Source organism: Triticum urartu, chromosome 2A, assembly GCF_056163025.1.
Source record: "Triticum urartu cultivar PI428250 chromosome 2A, HENAU_Tu73, whole genome shotgun sequence".
Lineage (NCBI taxonomy): Eukaryota > Viridiplantae > Streptophyta > Magnoliopsida > Poales > Poaceae > Triticum > Triticum urartu.
Genome location: NC_141874.1, coordinates 96956737 through 96975573, shown reverse-complemented (window position 1 = coordinate 96975573; position 18837 = coordinate 96956737). Strand labels below are relative to the sequence as shown.

The 18837-nt window shown below is 44.9% G+C and overlaps 2 pseudogenes; one reads left to right on the top strand and one right to left on the bottom strand.

Moving 5' to 3' along the window:
• Window positions 1–231: 231 nt before the first annotated feature.
• Window positions 232–1451, bottom strand: LOC125541127 (putative carboxylesterase 18 pseudogene; annotated as a pseudogene).
• An 8012-nt stretch (window positions 1452–9463) lies between these two features.
• On the top strand, window positions 9464–16558 carry LOC147984053 (uncharacterized; annotated as a pseudogene).
• The last annotated feature ends 2279 nt before the right edge of the window (window positions 16559–18837 follow it).

Sequence of the window (18837 nt, the reverse complement as noted above, 5' to 3'; positions counted from 1 at the left end):
TCATGTGATTGTTTGGTCCTCGTTAAATCAACTACGTGCCTCGGATTAATTCTAACAAGATATTTTCTAGTTTTGCGGTATACCAGTTAATTGAGCTAATCAGTAGTTGGATGTTGTTGTAAGAAAATTCCTTCTATCAGATTGGAACCGTTGGAAAGTTAGCAATTCACCGAACACCTTTTGAGAAGTGTGATCAAGAGGAAAATTGCAGAAACACCACCACAACTTGAAGAGGAACAGAAGTACTAACATTTCGCTACAGATGCAAGTTTTATTCAGCTGGCTGAAAAGTTTAGCCTGTCCATTACCATTGCACGGTCACATCTCGCAGGACACCCATAGGAACGTCGCCAACATCGACGCTCGACGCAAAGACTGCGGATGCTTGCTGTTTCCTACGACTTCGTAGGCCGATGCTCGTCGACGAACAGCTTGATGTCCTCCACGAGCTTGCCGGAGTCGGCGATCTCCGGGAACGCGTGGAAGCCGTGGATGGCATCGGGGTACTCGACCACCCTAACCGGCTTCCCCTTGCCGCGCAACGCCTCCACGTACCGCGTCTGCCAGCCCTTGAGCAGGTCCAACCCACCGACCACCACCATGGCCGGCGGGAACGCCTCGGCGAGCTCGACGCGCTCGCCGCAGACGCGAGCGGCGGGGTGGTCCCGGGTGGCGCCCTCCGGCAGGAACTCCCTCCAGTAGGCGTCCGTCACCACCATCGACAGCGCGGGCCCCACCTTGTCGAGCGTCACCTCCGCCTCCGTCCGCTCCTCGCCACCGAAGAACGGCTGGATCAGGACGACGCCGGCGAGGCGTAGGGATGATGGTGACGCCGTGGTCGTCATGGCCGACCAGCGCTGCGCCACGTGGTGCGTGATGTTGCCGCCGGCGCTGTCGCCTGCGAGGAAGCATCTGGAGAGATCCACGGGGACGGCAAGGTCGGCGGGGAGGCCGTTCGTGTCGAGGTAGCGGAGCACGTCCACGGCATCGTCGTACGCTGCCGGGAACCGGTGCTTGGGGGCGAGGCGGTAGTTCACCGAGACGACGACGGCGCCTAGCCCGTGGCAGAGGCGGCGGCAGAACGCGTCGTAGGGGCGGGACGCCGCGGAGAAGAGCACGAAGCCGCCGCCGTGGAAGTAGACGACGACGGGGACCGGCGCATCGGCTGCCGACGAGGGGGAGAAGACGCGCGCCCAGAGGCCGCGGGAGGCGTCGACGGTGACGTCGGCGGAGCGGACCCCCGACGCGTCCGGGCGTGGCCTTGCCGCCGCGTGGAGGTCACCCAGGGAGAAGAGGAGGCGCCGGACGCTGCCGTCCGGCCGGTGCGCGAGCGACAGTGCAGCAAACTGGAGGCGTACCGTCCACGGAAGGGCCGGCGGCCGGCGCGCGTCCTCAGTGCCGGCCATTGCTTGCGCCGCAGAGCAAGCAGATCCGCGAGAGAGTGGTTTGAACTGAGTGGTTTGAACTTTGAAGTAGCTAAGCGTGGAGGGGACAACGGGGTGTAAAATACTTGGTCTTCGATGCGATCGATGGACGATGTTCGAGGACAAATATGACAACCTGGTTCAGGTTGATTCTTAATGTGACATTTTAGCGTGATGCATGACGAGAATGAACAGTAAAAAATCATCCTAAACAGAGACACTTTCAACAAGAGCGGTGTTAGACTAGTCACAATGAAGAGTAACATACAATAGTAACATACATATATCTCTAGATTATGCTAGTACCTTCATATTAAGTATTAACATAAGTGTGATAACATGCAAAGCTTTATTTATTAGGTTATAGACTCATATTGCATTGGGACATGTGATGTTACAGTAACTAGCTAAGTTACTTAAACTATCTCTCTACACGCGGCACCTCGGTCGCGTTGGGCTAACTGGATTTGGAGCGGTGCTGATGGTCGCTCCTTCCTTGCGCGTGGCGAGCTGGCTCTCGGGGAACACAGATGCTTGGTTGCAAAACTGCTCCCGCTCTACCGTGTGATCACCAAGGTGGAGGTCGAGGACGAGCAAGCCTGCTTGTTCTGGTGGGATTGCTGGCTCCCATGCGGTCCGGTGGCGGTGTCCTTCCCCGCCCTCTTCTCGCACGCCACGGACGTCGAGGTGACCATTTGGCAGGTGCGTGGATGTGGCCTGGCCAACTGCTCGAGGTGACCGTTTGGCAGGTGAGCGGATGTCTCAGCTCTCCTGGAGGCGTCGCCCTTAGGTGCTGGGGCGGACGAGAGGCGGCTCGGCCATGCAGCCACCCCACGTGGTGCCCTGTTGTCCAGTGCTGCCTATAAACTATTGTGGTTTGGCGGGGCGCGGGCTGGCTTTGCGGACATGATCTGAGGGCGCGGGTCCCCTCGCGTGTGCAGTTTTTCTGCTGGCTGCTGGTTCAGAGACGTATCCACACCAGAGATGTCTTGCTTCGCAAGTGCATTGTCGCCGTGGAGGAGGCCGGCCGTCCACTGTGCTCGGCGTCCCTGGAAACAGCTGACTATATGCTCTTCGTCTGCCCGTTCGCGAGTGCTTTCTGGAACAAGATGGGTGTCGACGCCAGCGATGTCACGGTGTGCAGGCTGTCTGGCCTTGTAACCGCGGTGGCTGAGTCAGCGGTGGAGTTTGCCTTAATGTGCTGCTGGCAAATCTGAAAACACCGGAACACTCTGGTCTTTCAGCGACAACAGGTGTCTCTTGCTCGTGTGCTTAGGTGCCGCCGAGAGGACGCAGCCCTATGGCGTGGACGGCTCCCTGAGAACCGTAGGGGACATGTTGAATCCTGGTTGTATGCCCTCTCCCTCTAGTGTGTGCGATTTTTGTGGTCTTGCTACACCCTCCTTGCTCTGTAAACTGAACCATCAGTAATCTTCTGGGGTTTTAGCCCCGCTGATCAATATATTCAGGTGGGGGAAACTCCTCCCCCTCCCCCCCCCCCCCCACCTCGAATATTCAAAAATAAATTATCATATAAGCAAATTTGTTGAGTTGAACTCGATGTTACCGATGAAGTTACTTCCATTGTGGCTAGTCTTACGCTAGCCATAGTAGGAGTAACTTAGCTAGTAACATAACGCATCCCAAGACAAATGTGTTTATGTGGCAAAGAGTTAATGAGGAGAGAGGTGCTTGTGGTAACATAATATGTTACTGTAACATAACGCACCCCAATGCAAAATGTGTTTACAACCTAATAAATGAAGTCTTACATGGCACTAAACTTATGTTACTACCTACTATGAAGGTAATAATATAGACTAGTAACATATGTATGTTACTACTCTAAGTTACTTCCCACTATGACTAGCCTTATGCCGGACGAGCTCGCCTGCTCCTGGTATGAGAGCGAATGGAACAAGGTCACGTGGCAGGTGGCAGTTATGACTTATGGAAATACAGATTCGTATTAGGGCAATAAATGGCGGATATACCGTAGTGGCACCGTATACTCGGGCTTGACGGAACGATGCATTGCCGTGAAGGAATTCCACCATAATGCACGGGTGGACTGGTGGTATAGATCCTACAGAACGAGGTGTCCAAACAAGTGGTGGGGCTATTTCAAAAAAAAAAAGTGGTGGGGCCATTTAATACGATACTTACCTCAGGTTGACTGCACTTTTTTCTGTATACCCTTCCTCTGATGCTTATTGAAGAATCAACTATTCCCTCCGTTCCTAAATACTAGTCTTTCTAGGCATTTCAACAAGTGACTACATACGGAGCAAAATGAGTGAATCTACACTCTAAAATATGTCTACATACATCCGTATATAGTAGTCATTTGAAATGTCTAAAAAGACAAATATTTAGGAACGGAGGTAGTACATTTTTTATGGCTTGCCTCCTGGTAGTTAATTACATTCGGTGTACTTCATACATAAATTTTGAGAAAATGATACGAGCCGGTCTTACAGTTTCTATTCTGGGTACGTTTGATTACATTTTCAGTGTTTTCGTTAACTCTATGTTAATTCAGCTGGCACATGCTCAATACCTACGTGTGAGTCTCACCTGTCAGTAGCAAGGAAAGAAAGGAAAACCATTATACAAAAATAAAGTGATAGCCGAAAGACGGTACTTATACTCTTTAGAAGAATAATTGATTTGGAACCAAAATACACGTTGCATCAAGGTTTGAACAAGGGTTTTTTCTTCTTGATTTTGGTATTTTTCATTAGATTGAAAAAATTTAAGTGATATTTTATTTTGGATTCGAACTCAAGAGTGTCGCACCTCGCACGTGTCCGGCAGTAGCCACTGCAACACACACACACACACACACACACACACACACACACACACACACACATATATATAGGACTCCTCTTCTGTACTCCTGTGAGTATGTACCTCCATTCTCAATATACCTCATATACGCATTAATTATACCTCTTTATTATTCTTAATATACTTCATTAAATATTCTAAGATACTTCAATACGAGTTTTGTTGAAAAAATATCATCTGCGATGTACTTTTTGTAATATACCTTTTTCACGTACAAACACATCAGTATATACGTAAACATTTAAAAATATGTAGACTCACATGAATTTTTTCATGGAACTCATTTTGGGGTATCTAATAATTACTAATGAAGTATATTAAAAATAATAAAGTGGTATAAAAGATTCATCTATGTGATATATGAGAAGCGGGAGTACGTACTTCCAGGAGTACACAATCATTTTTCTATATATATAATCCGGAATGCGTTGTACAGGTTTACTGTGTGAATGCGTCTCTAATCACCATTTTTCCTGCTCGATCGGTTAATGAAAAATTCTATGAGTCCATTTTTGATACAAAAATAAATTATTTCTTAGAAGATGCTCATATGCAGATGTTTTCACATAACAACTTTTGTCCAAGTGATAGGGTGTGAACCATAACGGCTCATATGCAAAAAGTATTGACGGAGAGTTAACGACAACGACATAAATGTACTCAAAAGTATCTGAAACACAAGTTGTAGGATCGATTTATGTCAGTTTCAAGTTTATGTATATATGTGTACATCCAGTGCAAGTTTATGTGTTAAAAGTGTCTTAGGTAGAAATTCACTTTGGCACATGGGAGTATATGCTCCTGCCATCAAAAAAAATATTTCAAAATTTCAAAAAATTCCGAACACAAATTTGAAACACACATCTCAACATTGTATGTGTGCACGCCAAGTTTCATGAAAAACTGACATTTTATACGCCTTGTATAAAAAAGACAAAAAAAAGTCTCATGAAAAGCCTTTTTTAACACTAAATTTTGTCTTTTTTACATGTGACACAAAAATTGTCTGTTTTCTACGAAACAAGTTTGTATGCGTGTAGAATGTCAAGATGTACGCGAGGATCATTTTGTCCGAATTTTATGACATTTCAAAATATGTTTAAACACATTTTAAAATCCAGGAGCATATGCTCCCATGTGCCAAAACGCCACTCTCGCGTTACTAACTCCTTATTGAACAAAAGGTGAAAACAACAATGTAAAAAGGTGTAAGGGTTGTTTGGTTCCTTGTCACACTTTGCACACCTCACCTTAGACAAGTTTGACTAAATTAGATGGGTGTTTGGTTCTAGCCACACCTAAGGCAAAAAAAATTATGAGTAGTAAGCCCTCCATGTCGTAGACATAAAGATGTCGCAACATTCGCTAAGGCAAGCCAAAATGTGGCTATGAATTTGAGCAACTTAAGTAAGACAAGTGTGCCAAAAATAATATGGCAATATGTGACAAAGATAGTCACAATCAAAACAGGCCAGTAATGTTTCTAGTTATTCTGCGCGGATATGTTTTTCTTGAAAATATGTTGGCGAAGACTGATATACATGCAACAGTGGGGGAGTATGCATTCTTATGCGACGCATGGTCAGCCACAAGTGCGGGGTTTGTAACCATGAAAAATATGGCATGATATTTTGGCAACATGTGCATTTTTGGTTTCATGAGTACAAGCATTACACGTCCGATAATTTGGATGTGGTCCATGATCGCAATGAGAAGTCGCTGCTACATCGATGGTACACTATTTTGAAATTCCCCATGAAGTTTTCCAACACGATTTCACAAGTGGAAGAAGGTGGCTACTGGTCGCGATGTATTATGGGATAGAGAGCAAACCCTTCACATTTATTCACTGTTGGACAAAACTCAAAACCAGCCCATCTAAGAGAGCATGTGGTGATGAAGAAGGTCATACTCAAGAAGGTAAAGTTTGAGATAAAGGTCACTTACGAGGACCAAGGAGTATGTTTGAATTTGAGATTGATGAATATAAAAAACTTGTAGAACATCTAATGTTTTTATTTGTGATTTAAATGTATGATTAAACTGCTATTGCTCAATGACCACATGCCGGACATTTGAATAGTTGTATTCTTCTTATTTTTTAAAAAGAGGCGGACATTTGGAAGCGGTATATTGGCTCTCGGGTGTATCTGCACACATGGGTGAACAGTAGAATAGTTAAAATAGTTTTTAAAATCCAATTTTTTTTGTGATGCAATATGCTCATATGAAGTCCGTGCCAAATTTTGTAGAGTTTAGACATTTCAGTAGCTCTCAGTAAAAAAGACAAATTTCAGGCCTATGAAAAACTTTGGAAAACAACACTTTTCGGATCTCATTTTTTTCATGAGCTCCCCAAATGTCATTTAGCCACAAAAATTTTCATGCACCCGACCCACTGAATCATCCTGGATCCAAATTTTGCTCAGTTTTTTTTGAATTATTTTTCTTTTTTTCCATTTTATTATTCACTAGGTGCAGATGAGCCAGCGTAGGGAGCTCCAGTTATCTGCAGAAAGTTCATAAGCCGGTTTGCATCTAGATTTTCGGGATTTGAACTTGTTCTCCAAGCGCTTTGAAATCATTGGTTTGGGCATCCGGATCATCTCACCAACAACATCTGCGGCAGTACCAAGTGCAAGCATCCTCAGAGCAGTCGTGCATTTCTGCTTAGCAGAGAAAGTTGGCCGCAACAATCCCTTGTGAGCAGGGCCGGCCCTGACATTCGAGAGGCCCTTGTGCGAACTGAGAAAATGGGCCCTTAACACTACTATCTAATAGACAAAAAAAACTTCCAAACCTATCTATCATGTACAACGAAAATTCATATAAAAGTAAAATTCACTAGCACATATGGTCTTAATACACCACGGTCCACGGATATATCAGATGATTATAGGATTATTAGGATACACGCTCCAACAACCTAGAAGTCTTGTCTTAATTCTTAACTAAATATATATGTGACATTGTTCTCAAATTCTTGATCCAATTCGATAGAAGCTACAATTCCAACTCTACCAGTCCAACCACAAACGTGCATCAGCAAATATCAGGACCACCTGACAAATACACAAAAAAGAAGTGAATGGCATACTCAAGAAAAACGACACCTTCGAGTATTTCTGGATGGAAAATCACTAATAATAGTGTCAAGATCAATGTTATCCGACATATCTTTCTCAATAAAGCACCATGGCCAAGCCATTCAATCTCTCTAGTGACATGGTTGATCTCAAATAGTTCTTTAGTGATTTAAGTTTTGAAAAAGGAACAGTTAAAAGGAGAGAGAACACCTGAATTCTTGTCTTCACGAATCCTGTTCTTGGTCTCTTGGAGCAAATAGAAGAAATCCAACGCTGCTCCACACTGCTCGCATCAATTCATCATAAGCAGAAAATAGACAAGGGAAAAAATTGAGATGCAAAAAATTACAAGGAGTTGCCTGGACTCCACGTCTCCGCTCTCCACTGCCGGACAGGCGGACCACAGCCCCAACTATCGATGGCCGTCTGCCGGCTGCTACTCTCCATGTTCCTGCCAGGGCACAGGGTGTGTCGTCGCTGGCCGGCTCGCCTCTCTGGATCCGTTCGCCGGGGCCCTTGGGGTATTTGTAGGATGCAAAGAAATACATTGAAGTGTGATACTAATGGACAATTCATTGATTAGCTTGGGGAGTTGGGGTTCTGGCCTCATAGGAACTCGGGGCAATCAATTGGATTTGGGGAAGAGGATGAGAACGAGAGGGAGACGATGAGTTGGCGGCTGGCGGCGTGTTTCTAGGACTGGGAGCGAACGGGATTGTTGGCTTCGTTCGTGCGTTGCTGCTCGCTTCTTCATGGGCTGGGCTGTTTGTCCTGCGTATAATTTTTCTTTCTATGAATATATTGTGTATTGTATGCACGCATAGGGTATGGGCCCCTGCTCGTGCTGGGCCCTAGGCCGTCGCACTCGCCGCCATGGCCCAATGCCGGCCCTGCTTGTGAGCTTGAAGTAGTCATCATGTACCTTCACAATGCGCAAAAACAATGATCAAAGATATGGGACTCGAGATATTTGAAAGTGTTTCGGGAGTTAAGGTCGACATCATTAAAACCATCCGAAAAGTTGTACATGATCTCACTCCATGGGCACCTCGACTAAAGGATGCCACTCTCATTAGTCACGCCGGATTATGGCGTCATAACCTATTCTCCAAGTTTTTTAAACATATATACCAAAAAAAATAAAGTATATTTAAGCCGGGAGCCCCCCCCCCCCCCCCACACACACACACATAGGTGTGCTGTCAACTAAACAATTAATTTTACAAAGTGAAATTAAAAAAAATCAGGCTGAAACAGCAAATCGGAACTTCTCGAAGCATTTCATTGCTTGCTACGCCCTTCCTCCTCTCTAGGTGCCATCCTTTCTTGTGCATTTTTGTGCACGTAGGCATGACTCTAATCGTTTTCCATGCTTAGCAAATGTTGCAATGAGAGTGTTGAATGTATACGGACTTGGGAGTATGTGTATGTGTGACTCGGCTAGCAGAACGCCCTGCTTGTGCAGAAAAAGAAATCCACGCGCCACTTCAATTTTCATGGAAGTTCTTTCTCAACCGCTGAAGAAATGACCCATCATTAGTTTTTAAGAGCAACTCTAGTAGACCCTGCATCCGTCCCTAACCCGTAAAATAATCGTCAAAATACGGGTAGGGACGAAAAAACCTACCCGGTCAGACCCCGCATCCTGTCCCGGTCCACAAAAAATTTTGAGGGGCGCGGTAAAATCCCGACCCCAACTCGGGAATACGCGGGTTTTCCCCTCGCGGCTGCGGTGTCCTGCGTCACAGAGAAGCAGTTGGCAAGGAGGGACATTTCAGCCCGCACGCTTTCCCCCTCCTTCCGCCGCCGACCGTCCTTACTTCCGCCCACCCGCCGTCGCCGGTTTTCGACCAAATCTACGGGCGGAATCGGTTCGCGGGGCCGCCCACGCCCTCCCGCCCCGAGACGCTGCACCCCCCCCCCCCCGATCCGGCGAGAAGAGCCGCCCTCGTCGCTGCCGCCGCCGGGGATCGACCACCGTCGGGCCCGCCTCCTCGTCGCCGCCCGGGATCACCCGCCGCGTCCACCACCGGTTAGTGCGTTTTGTTGTGATTTTTGTAATCTAGGTTTAGTTAATTTGACACGCCGGTGCGCATGTAGATGGAGTTGAGCCCGTGCGAGAAGTTCTTGCTCTTCGATTCATTCGATTCGGACGACTCGGATGTTGAGACCATGCTTGCGAATTTTCGGCAGCAAACGTTCATGGCACTTGCTGTGAAGGAGCACGAAGACGAGAACCGGAAGAGGAGGCGAGGATCGACCGTCGGGCGTCTTTGCATTCCTCGGAATCGTCATCTTGGGAACGAGATGTTGATGCAAGATTACTTCACGGAGAATCCAACGTATCCACCGCACCTCTTCCGGAGAAGGTACCGAATGCGTCGATCCCTCTTTGTCAAAATTGTTCAAGCTTGTGAGGCAAATTGTCGGTATTTTACTCAAAGAAGAAATGTTGCGGGCTTAAAGGAATTTAGCGCATATCAAAAAATCTCCGCGGCAATGCGGGTGATTGCATATAGTGTTCCGACTGACTATGCCGATGAGTACCTTCGCATGGGTGAAGATACTACAATTGAGTCTGTGCATAGATTTGCAAAGGTGATCATCCATGTCTTTGGTCCTGAGTATCTTCGGGCACCCAACGAAGATGACACAAAGAAATTGATGGCAAATAATGAGAGGAGAGGTTGGCCTGGCATGCTTGCTAGCACTGATTGTATGTATTGGACTTGGGAAAAATTGCCCCAAGGCATGGCAAGGAATGTATTGTGGCAAGTCTCGTGACGTAACAATTGTGCTAGAGGTCGTAGCATCCGAGGATTTATAGATTTGGCATTGCTTTTTTGGTATGCCGAGCACTCTCAATGATATCAATGTGTTGCAACGGTCTCATTTATTTGCTAGGTTTGCTAGTGGTGATGATCCTGCTTGCAACTACACTATCAATGGGCATGAATACACAAAGGGGTACTATCTTGCAGATGGTATATACCCTCCTTGGTGCACATTTGTCAAAAGCATCAAAGAACCCAAAACTAAAAAGCAATGTGAATTTGCAAGGGTGCAAGAGGCAGCCCGAAAAGACATTGAAAGAGCATTCGGTGTTTTGCAATCTAGGTTTGCCATTGTCCGTGGTTGATGTAGACCGAACCTCGTTACGAGATCTGATCTGTTGTTGCAGCCCGATCTTTCACGACACATCACCACCAGCAGTAGTAACCTCTCGCCCGCGCACGCGATGTACACGAAGTAGAGGGTTTGAACCTTGCGGCTCAGCACGAGAGAAACAATCTGAACGACGGCACCTCACACGCAAAATAATTTCCTTGCAAAAATCGCAACAAAGAGGTCTTCTAAAGTTACCTTAAAAACTTGATACGGGTTTCTACCCTCGAAAACACATCTCTATCTCATATAAAAATACGAAATATGTATTTGGCAACCCTGTGCCCAATTGCAAAATCGCCACACCACCTGGATGCCGCTCGATCTACATCTCGTCCGTTCATGAGCGTTCAAACTCCTACGCCGGAGCGCCGAGCCATGGCCCCGTGAGCACGCCATCACCAGCTTCAATCGGCCCTGTCATTCCCTTTCACCCCCTCAAGCACTAGCGCCTCCTCAAGTCGCCACCATAGCCCGCTGCTCCGACGAGCAGCTCCTCCACGGCCAACACCCGCCGCAGTAGGAGCTTCATCACCATCTACATGTGATTCCTATCTCCCCTGCAGCGCATACAAAGCCACGTCCTCCACACACCTCGGCCATATCAGCCGCTGATGCCTCTTCCCGAGCTTCGGCCCCGCAGCCATAGGCTCCGGCTGGCGCTGACGTCAAGATAGGACACTTGCATCGATCTCCTTCATCTTTGAACAATAAGTTGTGTGCTCAACTGAAATGGATTCGTAATGAAGAGATCTACAAAATTCATGTTGAAGTCAATGTGATTCGTAGCCTAAATCACCAAGTATAATGGGTAACAATTGAGAGTTCTTTTGTGTTTTCAGTTTTCAGTTTTCAGAACATGTTCGCTGGTTGGAGGTTGAAGACAGCATCTTCGGTGGGCTTTAGAGTGAGAAAGGAGAGTTGGGCTGGGCCCATTGGTAGGTAGATGCCTAGTTAGGAAGAGTTAATATTTGGCTCAAAAACAAAGGAAAAGTCAATGTTTTTCTTGTTTTTTGCTTCTCTGGTGCATCATTTGTACTACTGCCTTCATCTCAAAATAAGTGTCTCAACTTTTTACTAGCTCTAGTACAAAGTTATACTAAGTTTGAGACAGTTTTTTTTGATAGAAAAGTTTGAGACAGTTATTTTAAGACGGAAGGGTACATTTTAATATCTAATGACTTGCGCATAAAACACCATTCTATCTTTTACCTAACAAAATTGATGTAGAAATATACCCTCGGTAATTTCTATGTAAATATCAATATAATTTATACACCACAGATCTGATAACTTTTATTCAAACACCATGGTAAATTTGACCCATGATACTATTGCTGAAAAATAATCCCGTTAATTTCTATGTAAATAACACGGTAATAAACGCACTATAGACATGATAACTTATGCAAAAACACCGCGTGAACTTTGACCTAGGAGAAACATACACTCGGTAAATTCTGTGTAAATATCATGGTAATATATGGACCGCAGATCTGATAAATTACACGCAAACACCATGGTAATTTTTATTGGATTTTTTTTGTTAAGATGCATAACCCCGTTAACTTATGTGTAAATAGGATAATAATTTACGCTCCGCGGGCTTGATAACGTATGTACAAACATCACGATAACTTTGATCCCGAGGGGTTGGCTATAAAAAACGTGTCCTAGTAATTTTTGTATAAATAACGTGGTAATATAAGCACCACATAACCGACAATTTACATACAAAACATCATGCTAACTTTTTAACCCGGAAAAAAAGTTGTTGAAAAACATACTCTCACTAACTTATGTGTAAATGGTATGGCAATATTGTTGGGGAACGTAGTAATTTCAAAAAAATTCCTACGCACACGCAAGATCATGGTGATGCATAACAACGAGAGGGGAGAGTGTGATCTACGTACCGTTGTAGATCGACAACGGAAGCGTTTGGTTGATGTAGCCGTACGTCTCCACGGTCCGACCGATCAAGCACCGAAACTACGGCACCTCCGAGTTCTAGCACACATTCAGCTTGATGACGATCCCCGGACTCCGATCCAGCAAAGTGTCGGGGAAGAGTTCCATCAGCACGACGGCGTGGTGACGATCTTGATGCACTACTGTCACAGGGCTTCGCCTAAGCACCGCTACAATATTATCGAGGACTATGGTGGCAGGGGGCGCCGCACACGGCTAAGAATATGATCACGTGGATCAACTTGTGTGTCTCTGGGGTGCCCCTGCCTCCGTATATAAAGGCTCAAGGAGGGAGGCCGGCCGGCCATCATAGGCGTGCCAGGAGGAGTCCTACTCCCTCCAGGAGTAGGATTCCCCCCCCAATCCTAGTTGGAATAGGATTCGCGGAGGGGGGAAAAGAGGAAGGGGGGACGGCCCCCTCTCCTTGTCCTATTCGGACCAAGGGAGGGGAGGGGCGCGCGGCCCATCTCCGGCTGCCTCTTCTCTTTTCCACTAAGGCCCATATACCTCCCGGGGGGTTCCGGTAACCTCCCGGTACTCCGGTAAAATCCCGATTTCACTCGGAACACTTCCGATATCCAAACATAGGCTTCCAATATATCAATCTTTATGTCTCGACCATTTCGAGACTCCTCGTCATGTCCGTGATCACATCCGGGACTCCGAACAACCTTCGATACATCAAAACGTATAAACTCATAATATAACTGTCATCGAAACCTTAAGCGTGCGGACCCTACGGGTTCGAGAACAATGTAGACATGACCGAGACATGTCTCTGGTCAATAACCAATAGCGGGACCTGGATGCCCATATTGGCTCCTACATATTCTACGAAGATCTTTATCGGTCAGACCGCATAACAACATACGTTGTTCCCTTTGTCATCGTTATGTTACTTGCCCGAGATTTGATCGTCGGTATCCAATACCTAGTTCAATCTCGTTGCTGGCAAGTCTCTTTACTCGTTCCGTAATACATCATCTCGCAACTAACTCATTAGCTGCAATGCTTGCAAGGCTTAAGTGATGTGCATTACCGAGAGGGCCCAGAGATACCTCTCCGACGATCGGAGTGACAAATCCTAATCTCGAAATACGGCAACCCAACATGTACCTTTGGAGACACCTGTAGAGCACCTTTATAATCACCCAGTTACGTTGTGACGTTTGGTAGCACACAAAGTGTTCCTCCGGCACACGGGAGTTACATAATCTCATAGTCATAGGAACATGTATAAGTCATGAAGAAAGCAATAGCAACATACTAAACGATCGGGTGCTAAGCTAATGGAATGGGTCATGTCAATCAGATCATTCAACTAATGATGTGATCCAGTTAATCAAATGACAACTCTTTGTCCATGGTTAGGAAACATAACCATCTTTGATTAACGAGCTAGTCAAGTAGAGGCATACTAGTGACACTTTGTTTGTCTATATATTCACACATGTATTATGTTTCCGGTTAATACAATTCTAGCATGAATAATAAACCTTTATCATGATATAAGGAAATAAATAATAACTTTATTATTGCCTCTAGGGCATATTTCCTTCAAATATACGTCCCGCATACCCGATAACTGACGTACAAAACACCGTAGTAACATTGATCAAGGGAGGAAATTTGTTCAAAAACATACCCCGATAATTTATGTGAAAATAGCACGGTAATATACAAACCGCATACACGATAACTTACGTACAAACACCGCGGTAACATTTTTTATGAAAGGGAGAAGTTATTGAAAAACATACACACGGTAACGTGTGTGAATATCATGATAATATACAAAGTGCAGATCTGATAACATGTGTATAAACACCTCAGTAACATTGACCAAAGATGAAAAAGTGGTTGAAAAACATACCCTCGGTAACTGCAAATAGCATGGTAATATATGAACCGAAGACCTAATAACTTATGTAAAAACACCGGGTAACTTTTGACCTTGGGAGAAAAATTTGGAGGAAAAAATTATGCCGGTAACTTATGTGTAAATGGAATGGTAATACACAAACATAAGACTTTGGTAATTTTGCACAAACACCGCGGTAACTTTTGATCTAGGGAGGAGAAAAGTTGTTGAAAAAATTACCCCGGCAACTTTATTATGTGTAAATAGTATGGTAATATGCGAACCGAAAACTTGATAAGTATATGTAAACACCATGGTAATTTTTGAAATATGGGATCTAGTATGTCGAAACTTCATGTTTTTGTCACCCGCTTTTTGTATGCCACCAACCTTCCTCTCAAAAGCATACTCCTAATAACCTACGCTCGAAACATCATGATAACTTTCATCCGGGAAGGGGAGTTGTTCAAACATACCCCCCTCCCCCGGGTTAAACTTTGTGCAAAGTTACCATGCTACACATGCTATACTTATCGTGCTTCTGACGCTATAGTTACCGACCTTCTCATGATATATTTACCAGCTTTATCATGTCAATTTTTTGGTTACCAGGGTGTTAATATTAAAGTAACCATGATGCACATGTCATAGTTATCATGCCGCCCATGCCAAAGTTATCAAGGCTAGAATTAACCTTTTTGTGTACATGGTAGAAAGAAGAAGGATTCAAGTTCCATTTTTTACGTATTGTAGATAATTAGTAGACCTGAGTTCAAGTCTCCTTGTCAGCGCTTTATTTCTTTTTCGTTTCCACCTACACTAACTGGCATAAAACCGGGAAAGATAAGAAAACCGATCTGAAAATAAAAATCAGAAGAAAAAAATCGATGACAGCATTCACAACTCAATCAAAGGGGAGCGGTCGAGCCAACTGGCCTCAACCCTCGAGCGGGCTACCGACCAAAGGAGAGCGATCGAACAAGCGGGTTGCCTTCTAATAGTGGTGCGGTAATTTTCCTAAGAGGCACACATGTGCCAGTTATCAATGTCCATAAAAATAACCTGATTTTTACATCGGCCCCACGCATGACTTTTATACCCGAATAAACTATCTAGCTTGACTTGGCCCTCAAGTTGGTCGTACCCTTATCTGTTCTGTTAAACAAACGAGAACTCTCCTTTCAAAACAAAAAAATAAACGAGAACTCTAATTTGGACTCTAATCTAATCTTACCTTTTACATCTCGGCAAGATCTCAACTTAATAATTGAACTAAACAAAACCGACTCTACGTACTCTAATTTTTCCTTTTAATTTGGAGCGCCGCTGGATATGTGTAGACAACAGGAGGCCCCCAACCACTAGCGCACAAACACAACAACTCTCATGGTAGCAACTTCATGACCTTTGATCTGTTTCCTGGTGGACGTGCAAACATAAAAAAAATGGACTTTAATTCCTTGTGAACTAGCACATGTACGGACTTGTAGCATATCAACTCTTCCCTTGTGTACATGTATATGTGCTCTTTGAAGTGCTTGCATGTTTACTAGGCCCAAGGAAAACAAATCTGTTTCAAAATTATCATAATCTGGTACTCCAACTGCTCTCAATTCTACTCCCTCCGTTTCCTAAATATAAATCTTTTTAAAGATTCCAATATGGACTACATACGAAGAAAAATAAGTGAATCTACACTCTAAAATATATCTATATACATCCATATGTAGTTTATAGTGAAATCTTTAAAAAGACTTACATTTAGGAACGGATGGAGTAGCACATTAGCATGCATGCATGTCACGCTAGTTAGCTTCTCCTCAAACTCATGTTTCTCATCAAAGCTACGTACACACCTCTGGCCTTCAAACCATCAACTTGCGGAAAAGTTTGGCTAACATTGGAAACACTGACATTAGCCCTGGCTGTATCAGTGGTCTGCTCGTTTTTGGGATAAGAAAACCTTGAAAAATATTATGACATGTTGTATTATCCTGCACAATATGATTTTTGAAAATGAGAGAGGAATGAACTTGGAATTTTTCTATGACAATGTGGGTAGTCGTGTCAAAACAGCTAGAGACTCTAACCGCATTAGAGCTTTTCTTCAAACATACAAGGAGATTGAAAATGCAAACACCCACTTTCAACTTCAGTAGGATCTCATTGAGCATCATTGGCAAAGGGCTGGACAGTGATTTATTTTTGTATTCATTTGTATTTGTATTCATGACAAGTTTTGTATTGCATTATTTAAGTTTGCTATGGTGATTTAAATAATTATTTGTAACTAGTAGAATGCCCGTGCGTTGCTACGGGCTACAATGCATATAAATAAATCAAAGAAATAATTAAGGCCGTCTTCACGGTTGAAGCTCATTTTTCCCTCGTACGTCCGGGCTTGTTCGGACATCAAATGGGCACCGAGTAGGCTCCCCAAAATTCAACTGTTTGGACAGTCCGAGGTCCCCAAATTAAGCCCATATGTGAGGGAGAAATGTGGTTGTCTGAACTATCCGTCGTGTTATCACCCACACACAGTCCCAATACAAAAACCCCACCCCATGACGCACCCTTCCGTTTTCCTGCGGAACCCTTCCCTTCCCGCTCGATTTCATGCCATAGTGGGACATTTCTCACTGAAGTCTTCTCCTTTAAAACCGGATGACGCCCACCTCACCTTGACCACAATGCCTTGTCTCCTTGCACCATACTTCCTCACTGATCTAAAAGAGTGATAAGTATGTACGTAAAACTCAAAGGAGTTGATAGAAAAACTTAAATAAATGATGCTATCGGGCCGAAGCTCCGCGTCGGTCCCAGGTTGGTCGTTGGGTCTGACTTGATCCAATAGACCACGCGTCCTCTGCTGGTCCATGGGACATGGTGAAGGAAATATGCCCTAGAGGCAATAATAAAGTTATTATTTATTTCCTTATAATCATGATAAATGTTTATTATTCATGCTAGAATTGTAGTAACCGGAAACATAATACATGTGTGAATACATAGACAAACAAAGTGTCACTAGTATGCCTCTACTTGACTAGCTCGTTAATCAAAGATGGTTATGTTTCCTAACCATGAACAATGAGTTGTTATTTGATTAACGGGATCACATCATTAAGAGAATGATCTGATTGACATGACCCATTCCATTAGCTTAGCACCCGATCGTTTAGTATGTTGCTATTGCTTTCTTCATGACTTATACATGTTCCTATAACTATGAGATTATGCAACTCCCGTTTACCAGAGGAACACTTTGGGTACTACCAAACGTCACAACGTAACTGGGTGATTATAAAGGAGTACTACAGGTGTCTCCAAAGGTACATGTTGGGTTGGCGTATTTCGAGATTAGGTTTTGTCACTCCGATTGTCGGAGAGGTATCTCTGGGCCCTCTCGGTAATACACATCACATAAGCCTTGCAAGCATTGCAACTAATGAGTTAGTTGCGAGATGATGTATTACAGAACGAGTAAAGAGACTTGCCGGTAACGAGATTGAACTAGGTATTGGATACCGACGATCGAATCTCGGGCAAGTAACATACCGATGACAAAGGGAACAACGTATGTTGTTATGTGGTCTGACCGATAAAGATCTTCGTAGAAAATGTAGGAGCCAATATGGGCATCCAGGTCCCGCTATTGGTTATTGACCGGAGACGTGTCTCGGTCATGTCTACATTGTTCTCGAACCCGTAGGGTCCGCACGCTTAAGGTTACGATGACAGTTATATTATGAGTTTATGCATTTTGATGTACCGAAGGTTGTTCAGAGTCCTGGATGTGATCACGGACATGACGAGGAGTCTCGAAATGGTCGAGACGTAAAGATTGATATATTGGAAGCCTATGTTTGGATATCGAAAGTGTTCCGGGTGAAATCGGGATTTTACCGGAGTACCGGGAAGGTTACCGGAACCCCCCGAGAGCTAAATGGGCCATGATGGGCCTTAGTGGAAAAGAGAAGAGGCAGCCCTACATGGGCTGCGCGCCTCCCCCTTCCCCTAGTCCTATTAGGACTAGGAGAGGTGGCCGGCCCCCTCTCTCTCTTTTTCCCCTCCGCGAATCCTATTCCAACTAGGATTGGGGGGGGGGGGGAATCCTACTCCCAGAGGGAGTAGGACTCTCCTGGCGCGCCACACCTTGGCCGGCCAGCCTCCCCCCTCTAGTCCTTTATATACTGAGGCAGAGGCACCCTAGAACACACAAGTTGATCCACGTGATCTATTCCTTAGCCGTGTGCGGTGCCCCCAGCCACCATATTCCTCGATAATACTGTAGCGGAGTTTAGGCGAAGCCCTGCTGCTATAGTACATCAAGATCGTCACCACACCATCGTGCTGACGGAACTCTTCCCCGACACTTTGCTGGATCGGAGTCCGGGGATCGTCATCGAGCTGAACGTGTGCTCGAACTCGGAGGTGCCGTAGTTTCGATGCTTGATCGGTTGGATCGTGAAGACGT